We start from the raw sequence: 19671 nt of genomic DNA, 5'->3' as shown, positions 1-19671 counted from the left end.
CTCTTGAATCAGGGACAGTAATAATGTCACTTCAAAAATGTATTTAAACATAATAATAACAAATGTCTAGTCTATAATGATGGAGTTAGCCAATTTGACTCATTTAGAATTTTTTGGTGATCTGACAGCTACCTTATGATTTTGAGTTTAACTGCGACACAGCTGGCTGCCATTTTGGAGGATGGCCCAAAGGCTTTGATTAGGTAATTCAGGTGTGTTTGATTAGAGACGGAATTGCAATCTGCAGGGAGGGGGGCCTCCAGGAGTGTAACTACGTCCCCCCTGTATTTAGGAGGCCTTTCCACCTGTCGAGGTGCTCCTTCAAGGCACGTAGAATTTCGACGGATTTAACTGTGGAGAAGAGAGACATTAAAAGAAAAAATTGGCGAAAATGGCCCACAGAAGGTGCCCTCCCAAGGTAGCGTGGCCGAGCGGTCTAAGGCGCTGGATTAAGGCTCCAGTCTCTTCGGGGGTGTGGGTTCGAATCCCACCGCTGCCAAGACAGTATTTTAGAAGGCACTCGTGGCTGCTATGCCTAAGCGAAAACACTGGAGAAGTGACACTGCTTGCTCCCGGTCTCTTCCAAACCCTGCCGCTTTTGCTTTCCTTGGCCGAACTCGGCGTGCTTCAGAGCCTGACGATGAAGGTCCGCACCAAACGTTTAATCTATTTATGGAAAAAAAATGCCCAGAAAACGGCCCACGAATCGAGCCACGTCAGGGTAGCGTGGCCGAGGGGTCTAAGGCGCTGGATTTAGGCTCCAGAAAACGGCCCACGTATCGAGCCACGTCAGGGTAGCGTGGCCGAGGGGTCTAAGGCGCTGGATTTAGGCTCCAGTCTCTTCGGGGGCGTGGGTTCGAATCCCACCGCTGCCAGCAGTGATTTTAAAGAGGGCCAGACACCTTAAGAGTGCTCTGAAAAGGCGCAAAAGCGGCTGAAAATCTGAACCCTCTTGAATCAGGGACAGTAATAATGTCACTTCAAAAATGTATTTAAACATAATAATAACAAATGTCTAGTCTATAATGATGGAGTTAGCCAATTTGACTCATTTAGATTTTTTTGGTGATCTGACAGCTACCTCATGATTTTGAGTTTAACTGCGACACAGCTGGCTGCCATTTTGGAGGATGGCCCAAAGGCTTTGATTAGGTAATTCAGGTGTGTTTGATTAGAGATGGAATTGCAATCTGCAGGGAGGGGGGCCTCCAGGAGTGTAACTGTGTCCCCCCTGTATTTAGGAGGCCTTTCCACCTGTCGAGGTGCTCCTTCAAGGCACGTAGAATTTCGACGGATTTAACTGTGGAGAAGAGAGACATTAAAAGAAAAAATTGGCGAAAATGGACCACGGAAGGTGCCCTCCCAAGGTAGCGTGGCCGAGCGGTCTAAGGCGCTGGATTAAGGCTCCAGTCTCTTCAGGGGCGTGGGTTCGAATCTCACCGCTGCCAAGACAGCATTTTAGAAGGCACTCGTGGCTGCTATGCCTAAGCGAAAACACTGGAGAAGTGACACTGCTTGCTCCCGGTCTCTTCCAAACCCTGCCGCTTTTGCTTTCCTTGGCCGAACTCGGCGTGCTTCAGAGCCTGACGATGAAGGTCCGCACCCAACGTTTAATCTATTTATGAAAAAAAAAATGCCCAGAAAACGGCCCACGAATCGAGCCACGTCAGGGTAGCGTGGCCGAGGGGTCTAAGACGCTGGATTTAGGCTCCAGTCTCTTCGGGGGCGTGGGTCCGAATCCCACCGGTGCCAGCAGTGATTTTAAAGAGGGCCAGACACCTTAAGTGTGCTCCGAAAAGGCGCAAAAGCGGCTGAAAATCTGCACCCTCTTGAATCAGGGACAGCAATAATGTCACTTCAAAAATGAATTTAAACATAATAATAACAAATGTCTAGTCTATACTGATGGAGTTAGCCAATTTGACTCATTGAGATTTTTTTGGTGATCTGACAGCTACCTCATGATTTTGAGTTTAACTGCGACACAGCTGGCTGCCATTTTGGAGGATGGCCCAAAGGCTTTGATTAGGTAATTCAGGTGTGTTTGATTAGAGATGGAATTGCAATCTGCAGGGAGGGGGGCCTCCAGGAGTGTAACTGCGTCCCCCCTGTATTTAGGAGGCCTTTCCACCTGTCGAGGTGCTCCTTCAAGGCACGTAGAATTTCGACGGATTTAACTGTGGAGAAGAGAGACATTAACCCTTTCGCACGTACGTTTAAAATATTCTAACTGACCCCCCAGCGTGAGTTTTTCAAGGCGACCGTTATTTAGAACCTGCCACTTTAATGTTTCCATGGTGACGCGTCATTTCTTGTCACGTGACACAGCGCAATCACAACACAGAGCTGAATGAGTGATGATCTGCTTTTATGTCTTTTTTCCTTTTCTATTCAAAATATTCACACATGTATTAGCTATAGCATGAAACACTGATATTCCGATTGTCAAATATGTGCAAGTGGATGTGTTTTGTTGTTTAAACGTCTTTATAACGATCGCGTTAGTTGAGCTGGATGTGCGATGGGCGGCGCCATGTTAGTTTGTTTCACAGTTCAGAGAATCGGATCTGTTGTTTCTCACGAAATACATGAAAGTAAGTGGCCGGTGAACTAGGAGAAGAATAGGGTAAAATGTAAAGCTACTTACACAATGGGTATCTGATATGAATAAAACGTTTTGTGTTATTATAATGGAAATGATTATTGTAGCCGTTTCCATAGACATCAGTGTCTATTTTACCAATTCAAAATCACTGTTTTGCTAGTACTTATGTGTATTTAAATGTCTGAAACCTAAAATAAACATTATGTGGTTTAAAATACTCAATAGTTGTGATATATGACAGCACTGAGTGCGTCCGTCTCTGGCTCAGCGCCAGCCAACGCGCGAAAGCACGTTTGAATTTAGCAGTTGATCACGTGATGCACTGACCGTTCTAATCACACCGGTGTGATCGTACGCTCCAGGGACCAGCCAAGACTGATCACACCGGTGTGATCGTACGCGTGAAAGGGTTAAAAGAAAAAATTGGCGAAAATGGCCCACGGAAGGTGACCTCACAAGGTAGCGTGGCCGAGCGGTCTAAGGCGCTGGATTAAGGCTCCAGTCTCTTCGGGGGCGTGGGTTCGAATCCCACCGCTGCCAAGACAGCATCTTAGAAGGCACTCGTGGCTGCTATTCCTAAGCGAAAACACTGGAGAAGTGACACTGCTTGCTCCCGGTCTCTTCCAAACCCTGCCGCTTTTGCTTTCCTTGGCCGAACTCGGCGTGCTTCAGAGCCTGACGATGAAGGTCCGCACCCAACGTTTAATCTATTTATGAAAAAAAAAATGCCCAGAAAACGGCCCACGAATCGAGCCACGTCAGGGTAGCGTGGCCGAGGGGTCTAAGACGCTGGATTTAGGCTCCAGTCTCTTCGGGGGCGTGGGTCCGAATCCCACCGGTGCCAGCAGTGATTTTAAAGAGGGCCAGACACCTTAAGTGTGCTCCGAAAAGGCGCAAAAGCGGCTGAAAATCTGCACCCTCTTGAATCAGGGACAGCAATAATGTCACTTCAAAAATGAATTTAAACATAATAATAACAAATGTCTAGTCTATACTGATGGAGTTAGCCAATTTGACTCATTGAGATTTTTTTGGTGATCTGACAGCTACCTCATGATTTTGAGTTTAACTGCGACACAGCTGGCTGCCATTTTGGAGGATGGCCCAAAGGCTTTGATTAGGTAATTCAGGTGTGTTTGATTAGAGATGGAATTGCAATCTGCAGGGAGGGGGGCCTCCAGGAGTGTAACTGCGTCCCCCCTGTATTTAGGAGGCCTTTCCACCTGTCGAGGTGCTCCTTCAAGGCACGTAGAATTTCGACGGATTTAACTGTGGAGAAGAGAGACATTAAAAGAAAAAATTGGCGAAAATGGCCCACGGAAGGTGCCCTCACAAGGTAGCGTGGCCGAGCGGTCTAAGGCGCTGGGTCTAAGGCGCAAAAGCGGCTGAAATCTGCACCCTCTTGAATCAGGGACAGCAATAATGTCACTTCAAAAATGAATTTAAACATAATAATAACAAATGTCTAGTCTATAATGATGGAGTTAGCCAATTTGACTCATTTAGATTTTTTCGGTGATCTGACAGCTACCTCATGATTTTGAGTTTAACTGCGACACAGCTGGCTGCCATTTTGGAGGATGGCCCAAAGGCTTTGATTAGGTAATTCAGGTGTGTTTGATTAGAGATGGAATCGCAATCTGCAGGGAGGGGGCCTCCAGGAGTGTAACTGCGTCCCCCCTGTATTTAGGAGGCCTTTCCACCTGTCGAGGTGCTCCTTCAAGGCACGTAGAATTTCGACGGATTTAACTGTGGAGAAGAGAGACATTAAAAGAAAAAATTGGCGAAAATGTCCCACGGAAGGTGCCCTCACAAGGTAGCGTGGCCGAGCGGTCTAAGGCGCTGGATTAAGGCTCCAGTCTCTTCGGGGGCGTGGGTTCGAATCCCACCGCTGCCAAGACAGCATCTTAGAAGGCACTTGTGGCTGCTATTCCTAAGCGAAAACACTGGAGAAGTGACACTGCTTGCTCCCGGTCTCTTCCAAACCCTGCCGCTTTTGCTTTCCTTGGCCGAACTCGGCGTGCTTCAGAGCCTGACGATGAAGGTCCGCACCCAACGTTTAATCTATTTATGAAAAAAAAATGGCCAGAAAACGGCCCACGAATCGAGCCACGTCAGGGTAGCGTGGCCGAGGGGTCTAAGGCGCTGGATTTAGGCTCCAGTCTCTTCGGGGGCGTGGGTTAGAATCCCACCGCTGCCAGCAGTGATTTTAAAGAGGGCCAGACACCTTAAGAGTGCTCCGAAAAGGCGCAAAAGCGGCTGAAAATCTGCACCCTCTTGAATCAGGGATGGTAATAATGTCACTTCAAAAATGAATTTAAACATAATAATAACAAATGTCTAGTCTATAATGATGGAGTTAGCCAATTTGACTCATTGAGATTTTTTTGGTGATCTGACAGCTACCTCATGATTTTGAGTTTAACTGCGACACAGCTGGCTGCCATTTTGGAGGATGGCCCAAAGGCTTTGATTAGGTAATTCAGGTGTGTTTGATTAGAGATGGAATTGCAATCTGCAGGGAGGGGGGCCTCCAGGAGTGTAACTGCGTCCCCCCTATATTTAGGAGGCCTTTCCACCTGTCGAGGTGCTCCTTCAAGGCACGTAGAATTTCGACGGATTTAACTGTGGAGAAGAGAGACATTAAAAGAAAAAATTGGCGAAAATGGCCCACGGAAGGTGCCCTCACAAGGTAGCGTGGCCGAGCGGTCTAAGGCGCTGGGTCTAAGGCGCTGGGTCTAAGGCGCAAAAGCGGCTGAAAATCTGCACCCTCTTGAATCAGGGACAGCAATAATGTCACTTCAAAAATGAATTTAAACATAATAATAACAAATGTCTAGTCTATACTGATGGAGTTAGCCAATTTGACTCATTGAGATTTTTTTGGTGATCTGTCAGCTACCTCATGATTTTGAGTTTAACTGCGACACAGCTGGCTGCCATTTTGGAGGATGGCCCAAAGGCTTTGATTAGGTAATTCAGGTGTGTTTGATTAGAGATGGAATTGCAATCTGCAGGGAGGGGGCCTCCAGGAGTGTAACTGCGTCCCTCCTGTATTTAGGAGGCCTTTCCACCTGTCGAGGTGCTCCTTCAAGGCACGTAGAATTTCGACGGATTAAACTGTGGAGAAGAGAGACATTAAAAGAAAAAATTGGCGAAAATGGCCCACGGAAGGTGCCCTCACAAGGTAGCGTGGCCGAGCGGTCTAAGGCGCTGGATTAAGGCTCCAGTCTTTTCGGGGGCGTGGGTTCGAATCCCACCGCTGCCAAGACAGCATTTTAGAAGGCACTCGTGGCTGCTATGCCTAAGCGAAAACACTGGAGAAGTGACACTGCTTGCTCCCGGTCTCTTCCAAACCCTGCCGCTTTTGCTTTCCTTGGCCGAACTCGGCGTGCTTCAGAGCCTGACGATGAAGGTCCGCACCCAACGTTTAATCTATTTATGAAAAAAAAAATGCCCAGAAAACGGCCCACGAATCGAGCCACGTCAGGGTAGCGTGGCCGAGGGGTCTAAGACGCTGGATTTAGGCTCCAGTCTCTTCGGGGGCGTGGGTCCGAATCCCACCGGTGCCAGCAGTGATTTTAAAGAGGGCCAGACACCTTAAGTGTGCTCCGAAAAGGCGCAAAAGCGGCTGAAAATCTGCACCCTCTTGAATCAGGGACAGCAATAATGTCACTTCAAAAATGAATTTAAACATAATAATAACAAATGTCTAGTCTATACTGATGGAGTTAGCCAATTTGACTCATTGAGATTTTTTTGGTGATCTGACAGCTACCTCATGATTTTGAGTTTAACTGCGACACAGCTGGCTGCCATTTTGGAGGATGGCCCAAAGGCTTTGATTAGGTAATTCAGGTGTGTTTGATTAGAGATGGAATTGCAATCTGCAGGGAGGGGGGCCTCCAGGAGTGTAACTGCGTCCCCCCTGTATTTAGGAGGCCTTTCCACCTGTCGAGGTGCTCCTTCAAGGCACGTAGAATTTCGACGGATTTAACTGTGGAGAAGAGAGACATTAAAAGAAAAAATTGGCGAAAATGGCCCACGGAAGGTGCCCTCACAAGGTAGCGTGGCCGAGCGGTCTAAGGCGCTGGGTCTAAGGCGCAAAAGCGGCTGAAATCTGCACCCTCTTGAATCAGGGACAGCAATAATGTCACTTCAAAAATGAATTTAAACATAATAATAACAAATGTCTAGTCTATAATGATGGAGTTAGCCAATTTGACTCATTTAGATTTTTTCGGTGATCTGACAGCTACCTCATGATTTTGAGTTTAACTGCGACACAGCTGGCTGCCATTTTGGAGGATGGCCCAAAGGCTTTGATTAGGTAATTCAGGTGTGTTTGATTAGAGATGGAATTGCAATCTGCAGGGAGGGGGCCTCCAGGAGTGTAACTGCGTCCCTCCTGTATTTAGGAGGCCTTTCCACCTGTCGAGGTGCTCCTTCAAGGCACGTAGAATTTCGACGGATTTAACTGTGGAGAAGAGAGACATTAAAAGAAAAAATTGGCGAAAATGTCCCACGGAAGGTGCCCTCACAAGGTAGCGTGGCCGAGCGGTCTAAGGCGCTGGATTAAGGCTCCAGTCTCTTCGGGGGCGTGGGTTCGAATCCCACCGCTGCCAAGACAGCATCTTAGAAGGCACTTGTGGCTGCTATTCCTAAGCGAAAACACTGGAGAAGTGACACTGCTTGCTCCCGGTCTCTTCCAAACCCTGCCGCTTTTGCTTTCCTTGGCCGAACTCGGCGTGCTTCAGAGCCTGACGATGAAGGTCCGCACCCAACGTTTAATCTATTTATGAAAAAAAAATGGCCAGAAAACGGCCCACGAATCGAGCCACGTCAGGGTAGCGTGGCCAAGGGGTCTAAGGCGCTGGATTTAGGCTCCAGTCTCTTCGGGGGCGTGGGTTTGAATCCCACCGCTGCCAGCAGTGATTTTAAAGAGGGCCAGACACCTTAAGAGTGCTCCGAAAAGGCGCAAAAGCGGCTGAAAATCTGCACCCTCTTGAATCAGGGATGGTAATAATGTCACTTCAAAAATGAATTTAAACATAATAATAACAAATGTCTAGTCTATAATGATGGAGTTAGCCAATTTGACTCATTGAGATTTTTTTGGTGATCTGACAGCTACCTCATGATTTTGAGTTTAACTGCGACACAGCTGGCTGCCATTTTGGAGGATGGCCCAAAGGCTTTGATTAGGTAATTCAGGTGTGTTTGATTAGAGATGGAATTGCAATCTGCAGGGAGGGGGGCCTCCAGGAGTGTAACTGCGTCCCCCCTATATTTAGGAGGCCTTTCCACCTGTCGAGGTGCTCCTTCAAGGCACGTAGAATTTCGACGGATTTAACTGTGGAGAAGAGAGACATTAAAAGAAAAAATTGGCGAAAATGGCCCACGGAAGGTGCCCTCACAAGGTAGCGTGGCCGAGCGGTCTAAGGCGCTGGGTCTAAGGCGCTGGGTCTAAGGCGCAAAAGCGGCTGAAAATCTGCACCCTCTTGAATCAGGGACAGCAATAATGTCACTTCAAAAATGAATTTAAACATAATAATAACAAATGTCTAGTCTATACTGATGGAGTTAGCCAATTTGACTCATTGAGATTTTTTTGGTGATCTGTCAGCTACCTCATGATTTTGAGTTTAACTGCGACACAGCTGGCTGCCATTTTGGAGGATGGCCCAAAGGCTTTGATTAGGTAATTCAGGTGTGTTTGATTAGAGATGGAATTGCAATCTGCAGGGAGGGGGCCTCCAGGAGTGTAACTGCGTCCCTCCTGTATTTAGGAGGCCTTTCCACCTGTCGAGGTGCTCCTTCAAGGCACGTAGAATTTCGACGGATTAAACTGTGGAGAAGAGAGACATTAAAAGAAAAAATTGGCGAAAATGGCCCACGGAAGGTGCCCTCACAAGGTAGCGTGGCCGAGCGGTCTAAGGCGCTGGATTAAGGCTCCAGTCTTTTCGGGGGCGTGGGTTCGAATCCCACCGCTGCCAAGACAGCATTTTAGAAGGCACTCGTGGCTGCTATGCCTAAGCGAAAACACTGGAGAAGTGACACTGCTTGCTCCCGGTCTCTTCCAAACCCTGCCGCTTTTGCTTTCCTTGGCCGAACTCGGCGTGCTTCAGAGCCTGACGATGAAGGTCCGCACCCAACGTTTAATCTATTTATGAAAAAAAAAATGGCCAGAAAACGGCCCACGAATCAAGCCACATCAGGGTAGCGTGGCCGAGGGGTCTAAGGCGCTGGATTTAGGCTCCAGTCTCTTCATGGGCGTGGGTTCGAATCCCACCGCTGCCAGCAGTGATTTTAAAGAGGGCCAGACACCTTAAGAGTGCTCCGAAAAGGCGCAAAAGCGGCTGAAAATCTGCACCCTCTTGAATCAGGGACGGTAATAATGTCACTTCAAAAATGAATTTAAACATAATAATAACAAATGTCTAGTCTATAATGATGGAGTTAGCCAATTTGACTCATTGAGATTTTTTTGGTGATCTGACAGCTACCTCATGATTTTGAGTTTAACTGCGACACAGCTGGCTGCCATTTTGGAGGATGGCCCAAAGGCTTTGATTAGGGAATTCAGGTGTGTTTGATTAGAGATGGAATTGCAATATGCAGGGAGGGGGGCCTCCAGGAGTGTAACTGCGTCCCCCCTGTATTTAGGAGGCCTTTCCACCTGTCGAGGTGCTCCTTCAAGGCACGTAGAATTTCGACGGATTTAACTGTGAAGAAGAGAGACATTAAAAGAAAAAATTGGCGAAAATGGCCCACGGAAGGTGCCTTCACAAGGTAGCGTGGCCGAGCGGTCTAAGGCGCTGGGTCTAAGGCGCAAAAGCGGCTGAAAATCTGCACCCTCTTGAATCAGGGACAGCAATAATGTCACTTCAAAAATGAATTTAAACATAATAATAACAAATGTCTAGTCTATACTGATGGAGTTAGCCAATTTGACTCATTGAGATTTTTTTGGTGATCTGACAGCTACCTCATGATTTTGAGTTTAACTGCGACACAGCTGGCTGCCATTTTGGAGGATGGCCCAAAGGCTTTGATTAGGTAATTCAGGTGTGTTTGATTAGAGATGGAATTGCAATCTGCAGGGAGGGGGGCCTCCAGGAGTGTAACTGCGTCCCCCCTGTATTTAGGAGGCCTTTCCACCTGTCGAGGTGCTCCTTCAAGGCACGTAGAATTTCGACGGATTTAACTGTGGAGAAGAGAGACATTAAAAGAAAAAATTGGCGAAAATGTCCCACGGAAGGTGCCCTCACAAGGTAGCGTGGCCGAGCGGTCTAAGGCGCTGGATTAAGGCTCCAGTCTCTTCGGGGGCGTGGGTTCGAATCCCACCGCTGCCAAGACAGCATCTTAGAAGGCACTCGTGGCTGCTATTCCTAAGCGAAAACACTGGAGAAGTGACACTGCTTGCTCCCGGTCTCTTCCAAACCCTGCCGCTTTCCTTGGCCGAACTCGGCGTGCTTCAGAGCCTGACGATGAAGGTCCGCACCCAACGTTTAATCTATTTATGAAAAAAAAAATGCCCAGAAAACGGCCCACGAATCGAGCCACGTCAGGGTAGCGTGGCCGAGGGGTCTAAGACGCTGGATTTAGGCTCCAGTCTCTTCGGGGGCGTGGGTCCGAATCCCACCGGTGCCAGCAGTGATTTTAAAGAGGGCCAGACACCTTAAGTGTGCTCCGAAAAGGCGCAAAAGCGGCTGAAAATCTGCACCCTCTTGAATCAGGGACAGCAATAATGTCACTTCAAAAATGAATTTAAACATAATAATAACAAATGTCTAGTCTATAATGATGGAGTTAGCCAATTTGACTCATTTAGATTTTTTTGGTGATCTGACAGCTACCTCATAATTTTGAGTTTAACACAGCTGGCTGCCATTTTGGAGGATGGCCTGGCTTGGGGGATGGCCTGGCCTGGCTTGGAGGATGGCCTGGCCATTTTGGAGGATGGCTTTGATTAGGTAATTCAGGTGTGTTTGATTAGAGATGGAATTGCAATCTGCAGGGAGGGGGGCCTCCAGGAGTGTAACTGCGTCCCCCCTGTATTTAGGAGGCCTTTCCACCTGTCGAGGTGATCCTTCAAGGCACGTAGAATTTCGACGGATTTAACTGTGGAGAAGAGAGACATTAAAAGAAAAAATTGGCGAAAATGGCCCACGGAAGGTGCCCTCACAAGGTAGCGTGGCCGAGCGGTCTAAGGCGCTGGATTAAGGCTCCAGTCTCTTCGGGGGTGTGGGTTCGAATCCCACCGCTGCCAAGACAGCATTTTAGAAGGCACTCGTGGCTGCTATGCCTAAGCGAAAACACTGGAGAAGTGACACTGCTTGCTCCCGGACTCTTCCAAACCCTGCCGCTTTTGCTTTCCTTGGCCGAACTCGGCGTGCTTCAGAGCCTGACGATGAAGGTCCGCACCCAACGTTTAATCTATTTATGAAAAAAAAAATGCCCAGAAAACGGCCCACGAATCGAGCCACGTCAGGGTAGCGTGGCCGAGGGGTCTAAGACGCTGGATTTAGGCTCCAGTCTCTTCGGGGGCGTGGGTCCGAATCCCACCGCTGCCAGCAGTGATTTTAAAGAGGGCCAGACACCTTAAGAGTGCTCCGAAAAGGCGCAAAAGCGGCTGAAAATCTGCACCCTCTTGAATCAGGGACGGTAATAATGTCACTTCAAAAATGAATTTAAACATAATAATAACAAATGTCTAGTCTATAATGATGGAGTTAGCCAATTTGACTCATTGAGATTTTTTGGGTGATCTGACAGCTACCTCATGATTTTGAGTTTAACTGCGACACAGCTGGCTGCCATTTTGGAGGATGGCCCAAAGGCTTTGATTAGGTAATTCAGGTGTGTTTGATTAGAGATGGAATTGCAATCTGCAGGGAGGGGGGCCTCCAGGAGTGTAACTGCGTCCCCCCTATATTTAGGAGGCCTTTCCACCTGTCGAGGTGCTCCTTCAAGGCACGTAGAATTTCGACGGATTTAACTGTGGAGAAGAGAGACATTAAAAGAAAAAATTGGCGAAAATGGCCCACGGAAGGTGCCCTCACAAGGTAGCGTGGCCGAGCGGTCTAAGGCGCTGGGTCTAAGGCGCTGGGTCTAAGGCGCAAAAGCGGCTGAAAATCTGCACCCTCTTGAATCAGGGACAGCAATAATGTCACTTCAAAAATGAATTTAAACATAATAATAACAAATGTCTAGTCTATAATGATGGAGTTAGCCAATTTGACTCATTTAGATTTTTTCGGTGATCTGACAGCTACCTCATGATTTTGAGTTTAACTGCGACACAGCTGGCTGCCATTTTGGAGGATGGCCCAAAAGCTTTGATTAGGTAATTCAGGTGTGTTTGATTAGAGATGGAATTGCAATCTGCAGGGAGGGGGCCTCCAGGAGTGTAACTGCGTCCCCCCTGTATTTAGGAGGCCTTTCCACCTGTCGAGGTGCTCCTTCAAGGCACGTAGAATTTCGACGGATTTAACTGTGGAGAAGAGAGACATTAAAAGAAAAAATTGGCGAAAATGGCCCACGGAAGGTGCCCTCACAAGGTAGTGTGGCCGAGCGGTCTAAGGCGCTGGATTAAGGCTCCAGTCTCTTCGGGGGCGTGGGTTTGAATCCCACCGCTGCCAAGACAGCATTTTAGAAGGCACTCGTGGCTGCTATGCCTAAGCGAAAACACTGGAGAAGTGACACTGCTTGCTCCCGGTCTCTTCCAAACCCTGCCGCTTTTGCTTTCCTTGGCCGAACTCGGCGTGCTTCAGAGCCTGACGATGAAGGTCCGCACCCAACGTTTAATCTATTTATGAAAAAAAAAATGGCCAGAAAACGGCCCACGAATCGAGCCACATCAGGGTAGCGTGGCCGAGGGGTCTAAGGCGCTGGATTTAGGCTCCAGTCTCTTCGGGGGCGTGGGTTCGAATCCCACCGCTGCCAGCAGTGATTTTAAAGAGGTCCAGACACCTTAAGTGTGCTCCGAAAAGGCGCAAAAGCGGCTGAAAATCTGCACCCTCTTGAATCAGGGACAGCAATAATGTCACTTCAAAAATGAATTTAAACATAATAATAACAAATGTCTAGTCTATAATGATGGAGTTAGCCAATTTGACTCATTTAGATTTTTTTGGTGATCTGACAGCTACCTCATGATTTTGAGTTTAACTGCGACACAGCTGGCTGCCATTATGGAGGATGGCCCAAAAGCTTTGATTAGGTAATTCAGGTGTGTTTGATTAGAGATGGAATTGCAATCTGCAGGGAGGGGGGCCTCCAGGAGTGTAACTGCGTCCCCCCTTTATTTAGGAGGCCTTTCCACCTGTCGAGGTGCTCCTTCAAGGCACGTAGAATTTCGACGGATTTAACTGTGGAGAAGAGAGACATTAAAAGAAAAAATTGGCGAAAATGGCCCACGGAAGGTGCCCTCACAAGGTAGCGTGGCCGAGCGGTCTAAGGCGCTGGATTAAGGCTCCAGTCTCTCCGGGGGCGTGGGTTCGAGTCCCACCGCTGCCAAGACAGCATTTTAGAAGGCACTCGTGGCTGCTATGCCTAAGCGAAAACACTGGAGAAGTGACACTGCTTGCTCCCGGACTCTTCCAAACCCTGCCGCTTTTGCTTTCCTTGGCCAAACTCGGCGTGCTTCAGAGCCTGACGATGAAGGTCCGCACCCAACGTTTAATCTATTTATGAAAAAAAAAATGACCAGAAAACGGCCCACGAATCAAGCCACGTCAGGGTATCGGGCCGAGGGGTCTAAGGCGCTGGATTTAGGCTCCAGTCTCTTCAGGGGCGTGGGTTCGAATCCCACTGCTGCCAGCAGTGATTTTAAAGAGGGCCAGACACCTTAAGAGTGCTCCGAAAAGGCGCAAAAGCGGCTGAAAATCTGCACCCTCTTGAATCAGGGACAGTAATAATGTCACTTCAAAAATGAATTTAAACATAATAATAACAAATGTCTAGTCTATAATGATGGAGTTAGCCAATTTGATCAAAGCGCTGGGTCTAAGGCGCAAAAGCGGTTGAAAATCTGCACCCTCTTGAATCAGGGACAGCAATAATGTCACTTCAAAAATGAATTTAAACATAATAACAAATGTCTAGTCTATAATGATGGAGTTAGCCAATTTGACTCATTTAGATTTTTTTGGTGATCTGACAGCTACTTCATGATTTTGAGTTTAACTGCGACACAGCTGGCTGCCATTTTGGAGGATGGCCCAAAGGCTTTGATTAGGTAATTCAGGTGTGTTTGATTAGAGATGGAATTGCAATCTGCAGGGAGGGGGCCTCCAGGAGTGTAACTGCGTCCCCCCTGTATTTAGGAGGCCTTTCCACCTGTCGAGGTGCTCCTTCAAGGCACGTAGAATTTCGACGGATTTAAACTGTGGAGAAGAGAGACATTAAAAGAAAAAATTGGCGAAAATGGCCCACGGAAAGGTAGCGTGGCCAAGCGGTCTAAGGCGCTGGATTAAGGCTCCAGTCTCTTCGGGGGCGTGGGTTGAATCCCACCGCTGCCAAGACAGCATTTTAGAAGGCACTCGTGGCTGCTAAGCCTAAGCGAAAACACTGGAGAAGTGACACTGCTTGCTCCCGGTCTCTTCCAAACCCTGCCGCTTTTGCTTTCCTTGGCCGAACTAGGCGTGCTTCAGAGCCTGACGATGAAGGTCCGCACCCAACGTTTAATCCATTTATGAAAAAAAAATGGCCAGAAAACGGCCCACGAATCGATCCACGTCAGGGTAGCGTGGCCGAGGGGTCTAAGGCGCTGGATTTAGGCTCCAGTCTCTTCGGGGGCGTGGGTTCGAATCCCACCGCTGCCAGCAGTGATTTTAAAGAGGTCCAGACACCTTAAGTGTGCTCCGAAAAGGCGCAAAAGCGGCTGAAAATCTGCACCCTCTTGAATCAGGGACAGCAATAATGTCACTTCAAAAATTAATTTAAACATAATAATAACAAATGTCTAGTCTATAATGATGGAGTTAGCCAATTTGACTCATTGAGATTTTTTTGGTGATCTGACAGCTACCTCATGATTTTGAGTTTAACTGCGACACAGCTGGCTGCCATTTTGGAGGATGGCCCAAAGGCTTTGATTAGGTAATTCAGGTGTGTTTGATTAGAGATGGAATTGCAATCTGCAGGGAGGGGGGCCTCCAGGAGTGTAACTGCGTCCCCCCTGTATTTAGGAGGCCTTTCCACCTGTCGAGGTGCTCCTTCAAGGCACGTAGAATTTCGACGGATTTAACTGTGGAGAAGAGAGACATTAAAAGAAAAAATTGGCGAAAATGGCCCACGGAAGGTGCCCTCACAAGGTAGCGTGGCCGAGCGGTCTAAGGCGCTGGATTAAGGCTCCAGTCTCTTCGGGGGTGTGGGTTCGGATCCTACCGCTGCCAAGACAGCATTTTAGAAGGCACTCGTGGCTGCTATGCCTGAGCGAAAACACTGGAGAAGTGACACTGCTTGCTCCCGGACTCTTCCAAACTCTGCCGCTTTTGCTTTCCTTGGCCAAACTCGGCGTGCTTCAGAGCCTGGCGATGAAGGTCCGCACCCAACCTTTAATCTATTTATGAAAATAAAAGGGCCAGAAAACGGCCCACGTATCGAGCCACATCAGGGTAGCGTGGCCGAGCGGTCTAAGGCGCTGGATTAAGGCTCTAGTCTCTTCGGGGGCGTGGGTTCGAATCCCACCCCTGCCAAGACAGCATTTTAGAAGGCTTTTGTGGCTGCTATGCCTAAGCGAAAACACTGGAGAAGTGACACTGCTTGCTCCCAGTCTCTTCCAAACCCTGCTGCTTTTGCTTTCCTTGGCCGAACTCGGCGTGCTTCAGAGCCTGACGATGAAGGTCCGCACCCAACGTTTAATCTATTTATGAAAAAAAAAATGGCCAGAAAACGGCCCACGAATCGAGCCACATCAGGGTAGCATGGCCGAGGGGTCTAAGGCGCTGGAATTAGGCTCCAGTCTCTTCGGGGGCGTGGCTTTGAATCCCACCGCTGCCAGCAGTGATTTTAAAGAGGGCCAGACACCTTAAATGTGCTCCGAAAAGGCGCAAAGGCATGCATTCTCTTGAATCACGGACAGCAATAATGTCACTTCAAAAATGAATTTAAACATAATAATAACAAATGTCTAGTCTATAATGATGGAGTTAGCCAATTTGACTCATTGAGATTTTTTTGGTGATCTGACAGCTACCTCATGATTTTGAGTTTAACTGCGACACAGCTGGCTGCCATTTTGGAGGATGGCCCAAAGGCTTTGATTAGGTAATTCAGGTGTGTTTGATTAGAGATGGAATTGCAATCTGCAGGGAGGGGGGCCTCCAGGAGTGTAACTGCGTCCCCCCTGTATTTAGGAGGCCTTTTCACCTGTCGAGGTGCTCCTTCAAGGCACGTAGAATTTCGACGGATTTAACTGTGGAGAAGAGAGACATTAAAAGAAAAAATTGGTGAAAATGGACCACGGAAGGTGCCCTCACAAGGTAGCGTGGCCGAGCGGTCTAAGGCGCTGGATTAAGGCTCCAGTCTCTTCGGGGGCGTGGGTTCGAATCCCACCGCTGCCAAGGCAGCATTTTAGAAGGCACTCGTGGCTGCTATGCCTAAGCGAAAACACTGGAGAAGTGACACTGCTTGCTCCCGGTCTCTTCCAAACCCTGCCGCTTTTGCTTTCCTTGGCCGAACTCGGCGTGCTTCAGAGCCTGACGATGAAGGTACGCACCCAACGTTTAATCTATTTATGAAAAAAAAAGGGCCAGAAAACGGCCCACGTATCGAGCCACATCAGGGTAGCGTGGCCGAGGGGTCTAAGGCGCTGGATTTAGGCTCCAGTCTCTTCGGGGGCGTGGGTTCGAATCCCACCGCTGCCAGCAGTGATTTTAAAGAGGGCCAGACACCTTAAGAGTGCTCCGAAAAGGCGCAAAAGCGGCTGAAAATCTGCACCCTTTTGAATCAGGGACAGTAATAATGTCACTTCAAAAATGTATTTAAACATAATAATAACAAATGTCTAGTCTATAATGATGGAGTTAGCCAATTTGACTCATTTAGATTTTTTTGGTGATCTGACAGCTACCTCATGATTTTGAGTTTAACTGCGACACAGCTGGCTGCCATTTTGGAGGATGGCCCAAAGGCTTTGATTAGGTAATTCAGGTGTGTTTGATTAGAGATGGAATTGCAATCTGCAGGGAGGGGGGCCTCCAGGAGTGTAACTGCGTCCCCCCTGTATTTAGGAGGCCTTTTCACCTGTCGAGGTGCTCCTTCAAGGCACGTAGAATTTCGAAGGAATTTAACTGTGGAGAAGAGAGACATTAAAAGAAAAAATTGGCGAAAATGGACCACGGAAGGTGCCCTCACAAGGTAGCGTGGCCGAGCGGTCTAAGGCGCTGGATTAAGGCTCCAGTCTCTTCGGGGGCGTGGGTTCGAATCCCACCGCTGCCAAGGCAGCATTTTAGAAGGCACTCGTGGCTGCTATGCCTAAGCGAAAACACTGGAGAAGTGACACTGCTTGCTCCCGGTCTCTTCCAAACCCTGCCGCTTTTGCTTTCCTTGGCCGAACTCGGCGTGCTTCAGAGCCTGACGATGAAGGTCCGCACCCAACGTTTAATCTATTTATGAAAAAAAAATGGCCAGAAAACGGCCCACGAATCGAGCCACATCAGGGTAGCGTGGCCGAGGGGTCTAAGGCGCTGGATTTAGGCTCCAGTCTCTTCGGGGGCGTGGGTTCGAATCCCACCGCTGCCAGCAGTGATTTTAAAGAGGTCCAGACACTTTAAGTGTGCTCCGAAAAGGCGCAAAAGCGGCTGAAAATCTGCACCCTCTTGAATCAGGGACAGCAATAATGTCACTTCAAAAATGAATTTAAACATAATAATAACAAATGTCTAGTCTATAATGATGGAGTTAGCCAATTTGACTCATTTAGATTTTTTTGGTGATCTGACAGCTACCTCATGATTTTGAGTTTAACTGCGACACAGCTGGCTGCCATTTTGGAGGATGGCCCAAAAGCTTTGATTAGGTAATTCAGGTGTGTTTGATTAGAGATGGAATTGCAATCTGCAGGGAGGGGGGCCTCCAGGAGTGTAACTGCGTCCCCCCTTTATTTAGGAGGCCTTTCCACCTGTCGAGGTGCTCCTTCAAGGCACGTAGAATTTCGACGGATTTAACTGTGGAGAAGAGAGACATTAAAAGAAAAAATTGGCGAAAATGGCCCACGGAAGGTGCCCTCACAAGGTAGCGTGGCCGAGTGGTCTAAGGCGCTGGATTAAGGCTCCAGTCTCTCCGGGGGCGTGGGTTTGAGTCCCACCGCTGCCAAGACAGCATTTTAGAAGGCACTCGTGGCTGCTATGCCTAAGCGAAAACACTGGAGAAGTGACACTGCTTGCTCCCGGACTCTTCCAAACCCTGCCGCTTTTGCTTTCCTTGGCCAAACTCGGCGTGCTTCAGAGCCTGACGATGAAGGTCCGCACCCAACGTTTAATCTATTTATGAAAAAAAAAATGGCCAGAAAACGGCCCACGAATCAAGCCACGTCAGGGTATCGGGCCGAGGGGTCTAAGGCGCTGGATTTAGGCTCCAGTCTCTTCAGGGGCGTGGGTTCGAATCCCACTGCTGCCAGCAGTGATTTTAAAGAGGGCCAGACACCTTAAGAGTGCTCCGAAAAGGCGCAAAAGCGGCTTAAAATCTGCACCCTCTTGAATCAGGGACAGTAATAATGTCACTTCAAAAATGAATTTAAACATAATAATAACAAATGTCTAGTCTATAATGATGGAGTTAGCCAATTTGATCAAAGCGCTGGGTCTAAGGCGCAAAAGCGGCTGAAAATCTGCACCCTCTTGAATCAGGGACAGCAATAATGTCACTTCAAAAATGAATTTAAACATAATAATAACAAATGTCTAGTCTATAATGATGGAGTTAGCCAATTTGACTCATTTAGATTTTTTTGGTGATCTGACAGCTACCTCATGATTTTGAGTTTAACTGCGACACAGCTGGCTGCCATTTTGGAGGATGGCCCAAAGGCTTTGATTAGGTAATTCAGGTGTGTTTGATTAGAGATGGAATTGCAATCTGCAGGGAGGGGGCCTCCAGGAGTGTAACTGTGTCCCCCCTGTATTTAGGAGGCCTTTCCACCTGTCGAGGTGCTCCTTCAAGGCACGTAGAATTTCGACGGATTTAACTGTGGAGAAGAGAGACATTAAAAGAAAAAATTGGCGAAAATGGCCCACGGAAAGGTAGCGTGGCCAAGCGGTCTAAGGCGCTGGATTAAGGCTCCAGTCTCTTCGGGGGCGTGGGTTGAATCCCACCGCTGCCAAGACAGCATTTTAGAAGGCACTCGTGGCTGCTAAGCCTAAGCGAAAACACTGGAGAAGTGACACTGCTTGCTCCCGGTCTCTTCCAAACCCTGCCGCTTTTGCTTTCCTTGGCCGAACTAGGCGTGCTTCAGAGCCTGACGATGAAGGTCCGCACCCAACGTTTAATCCATTTATGAAAAAAAAATGGCCAGAAAACGGCCCATGAATCGATCCACGTCAGGGTAGCGTGGCCGAGGGGTCTAAGAAGCTGGATTTAGGCTCCAGTCTCTTCGGGGGCGTGGGTTCGAATCCCACCGCTGCCAGCAGTGATTTTAAAGAGGTCCAGACACCTTAAGTGTGCTCCGAAAAGGCGCAAAAGCGGCTGAAAATCTGCACCCTCTTGAATCAGGGACAGCAATAATGTCACTTCAAAAATTAATTTAAACATAATAATAACAAATGTCTAGTCTATAATGATGGAGTTAGCCAATTTGACTCATTGAGATTTTTTTGGTGATCTGACAGCTACCTCATGATTTTGAGTTTAACTGCGACACAGCTGGCTGCCATTTTGGAGGATGGCCCAAAGGCTTTGATTAGGTAATTCAGGTGTGTTTGATTAGAGATGGAATTGCAATCTGCAGGGAGGGGGGCCTCCAGGAGTGTAACTGCGTCCCCCCTGTATTTAGGAGGCCTTTCCACCTGTCGAGGTGCTCCTTCAAGGCACGTAGAATTTCGACGGATTTAACTGTGGAG

At 48.1% G+C, this 19671-nt stretch overlaps 18 non-coding genes across 18 annotated transcripts; all 18 read left to right on the top strand.

Moving 5' to 3' along the window:
* The first annotated feature begins 417 nt into the window (after positions 1 to 417).
* trnal-aag (transfer RNA leucine (anticodon AAG)) lies at positions 418 to 499 on the top strand. The gene has a single exon. It is a non-coding gene; the product is annotated as a tRNA-Leu (tRNA).
* A 294-nt stretch (positions 500 to 793) lies between these two features.
* On the top strand, positions 794 to 875 carry trnal-uag (transfer RNA leucine (anticodon UAG)). Its single transcript has one exon. It is a non-coding gene; the product is annotated as a tRNA-Leu (tRNA).
* A 2188-nt stretch (positions 876 to 3063) lies between these two features.
* Positions 3064 to 3145, top strand: trnal-aag (transfer RNA leucine (anticodon AAG)). The gene has a single exon. It is a non-coding gene; the product is annotated as a tRNA-Leu (tRNA).
* A 1275-nt stretch (positions 3146 to 4420) lies between these two features.
* Positions 4421 to 4502, top strand: trnal-aag (transfer RNA leucine (anticodon AAG)). Its single transcript has one exon. It is a non-coding gene; the product is annotated as a tRNA-Leu (tRNA).
* Positions 4503 to 4723: 221 nt separating this feature from the next.
* Positions 4724 to 4805, top strand: trnal-uag (transfer RNA leucine (anticodon UAG)). The gene has a single exon. It is a non-coding gene; the product is annotated as a tRNA-Leu (tRNA).
* A 986-nt stretch (positions 4806 to 5791) lies between these two features.
* trnal-aag (transfer RNA leucine (anticodon AAG)) lies at positions 5792 to 5873 on the top strand. Its single transcript has one exon. It is a non-coding gene; the product is annotated as a tRNA-Leu (tRNA).
* A 1275-nt stretch (positions 5874 to 7148) lies between these two features.
* trnal-aag (transfer RNA leucine (anticodon AAG)) lies at positions 7149 to 7230 on the top strand. The gene has a single exon. It is a non-coding gene; the product is annotated as a tRNA-Leu (tRNA).
* Positions 7231 to 8519: 1289 nt separating this feature from the next.
* On the top strand, positions 8520 to 8601 carry trnal-aag (transfer RNA leucine (anticodon AAG)). The gene has a single exon. It is a non-coding gene; the product is annotated as a tRNA-Leu (tRNA).
* A 222-nt stretch (positions 8602 to 8823) lies between these two features.
* On the top strand, positions 8824 to 8905 carry trnal-uag (transfer RNA leucine (anticodon UAG)). Its single transcript has one exon. It is a non-coding gene; the product is annotated as a tRNA-Leu (tRNA).
* A 973-nt stretch (positions 8906 to 9878) lies between these two features.
* On the top strand, positions 9879 to 9960 carry trnal-aag (transfer RNA leucine (anticodon AAG)). The gene has a single exon. It is a non-coding gene; the product is annotated as a tRNA-Leu (tRNA).
* An 835-nt stretch (positions 9961 to 10795) lies between these two features.
* trnal-aag (transfer RNA leucine (anticodon AAG)) lies at positions 10796 to 10877 on the top strand. The gene has a single exon. It is a non-coding gene; the product is annotated as a tRNA-Leu (tRNA).
* A 1594-nt stretch (positions 10878 to 12471) lies between these two features.
* On the top strand, positions 12472 to 12553 carry trnal-uag (transfer RNA leucine (anticodon UAG)). Its single transcript has one exon. It is a non-coding gene; the product is annotated as a tRNA-Leu (tRNA).
* Positions 12554 to 13044: 491 nt separating this feature from the next.
* On the top strand, positions 13045 to 13126 carry trnal-aag (transfer RNA leucine (anticodon AAG)). The gene has a single exon. It is a non-coding gene; the product is annotated as a tRNA-Leu (tRNA).
* Positions 13127 to 14351: 1225 nt separating this feature from the next.
* Positions 14352 to 14433, top strand: trnal-uag (transfer RNA leucine (anticodon UAG)). Its single transcript has one exon. It is a non-coding gene; the product is annotated as a tRNA-Leu (tRNA).
* A 1661-nt stretch (positions 14434 to 16094) lies between these two features.
* Positions 16095 to 16176, top strand: trnal-aag (transfer RNA leucine (anticodon AAG)). Its single transcript has one exon. It is a non-coding gene; the product is annotated as a tRNA-Leu (tRNA).
* Positions 16177 to 16397: 221 nt separating this feature from the next.
* trnal-uag (transfer RNA leucine (anticodon UAG)) lies at positions 16398 to 16479 on the top strand. Its single transcript has one exon. It is a non-coding gene; the product is annotated as a tRNA-Leu (tRNA).
* A 492-nt stretch (positions 16480 to 16971) lies between these two features.
* trnal-aag (transfer RNA leucine (anticodon AAG)) lies at positions 16972 to 17053 on the top strand. The gene has a single exon. It is a non-coding gene; the product is annotated as a tRNA-Leu (tRNA).
* A 221-nt stretch (positions 17054 to 17274) lies between these two features.
* On the top strand, positions 17275 to 17356 carry trnal-uag (transfer RNA leucine (anticodon UAG)). The gene has a single exon. It is a non-coding gene; the product is annotated as a tRNA-Leu (tRNA).
* The last annotated feature ends 2315 nt before the right edge of the window (positions 17357 to 19671 follow it).

This window comes from Rhinichthys klamathensis, unplaced genomic scaffold, assembly GCF_029890125.1.
Source record: "Rhinichthys klamathensis goyatoka isolate OS25496 unplaced genomic scaffold, OSU_Roscu_1.1 h1tg000035l_1, whole genome shotgun sequence".
Lineage (NCBI taxonomy): Eukaryota > Metazoa > Chordata > Actinopteri > Cypriniformes > Leuciscidae > Rhinichthys > Rhinichthys klamathensis.
The sequence above is the reverse complement of the archived record's forward strand: the minus strand, read 5'-3'. Positions and strand labels throughout refer to the sequence as shown.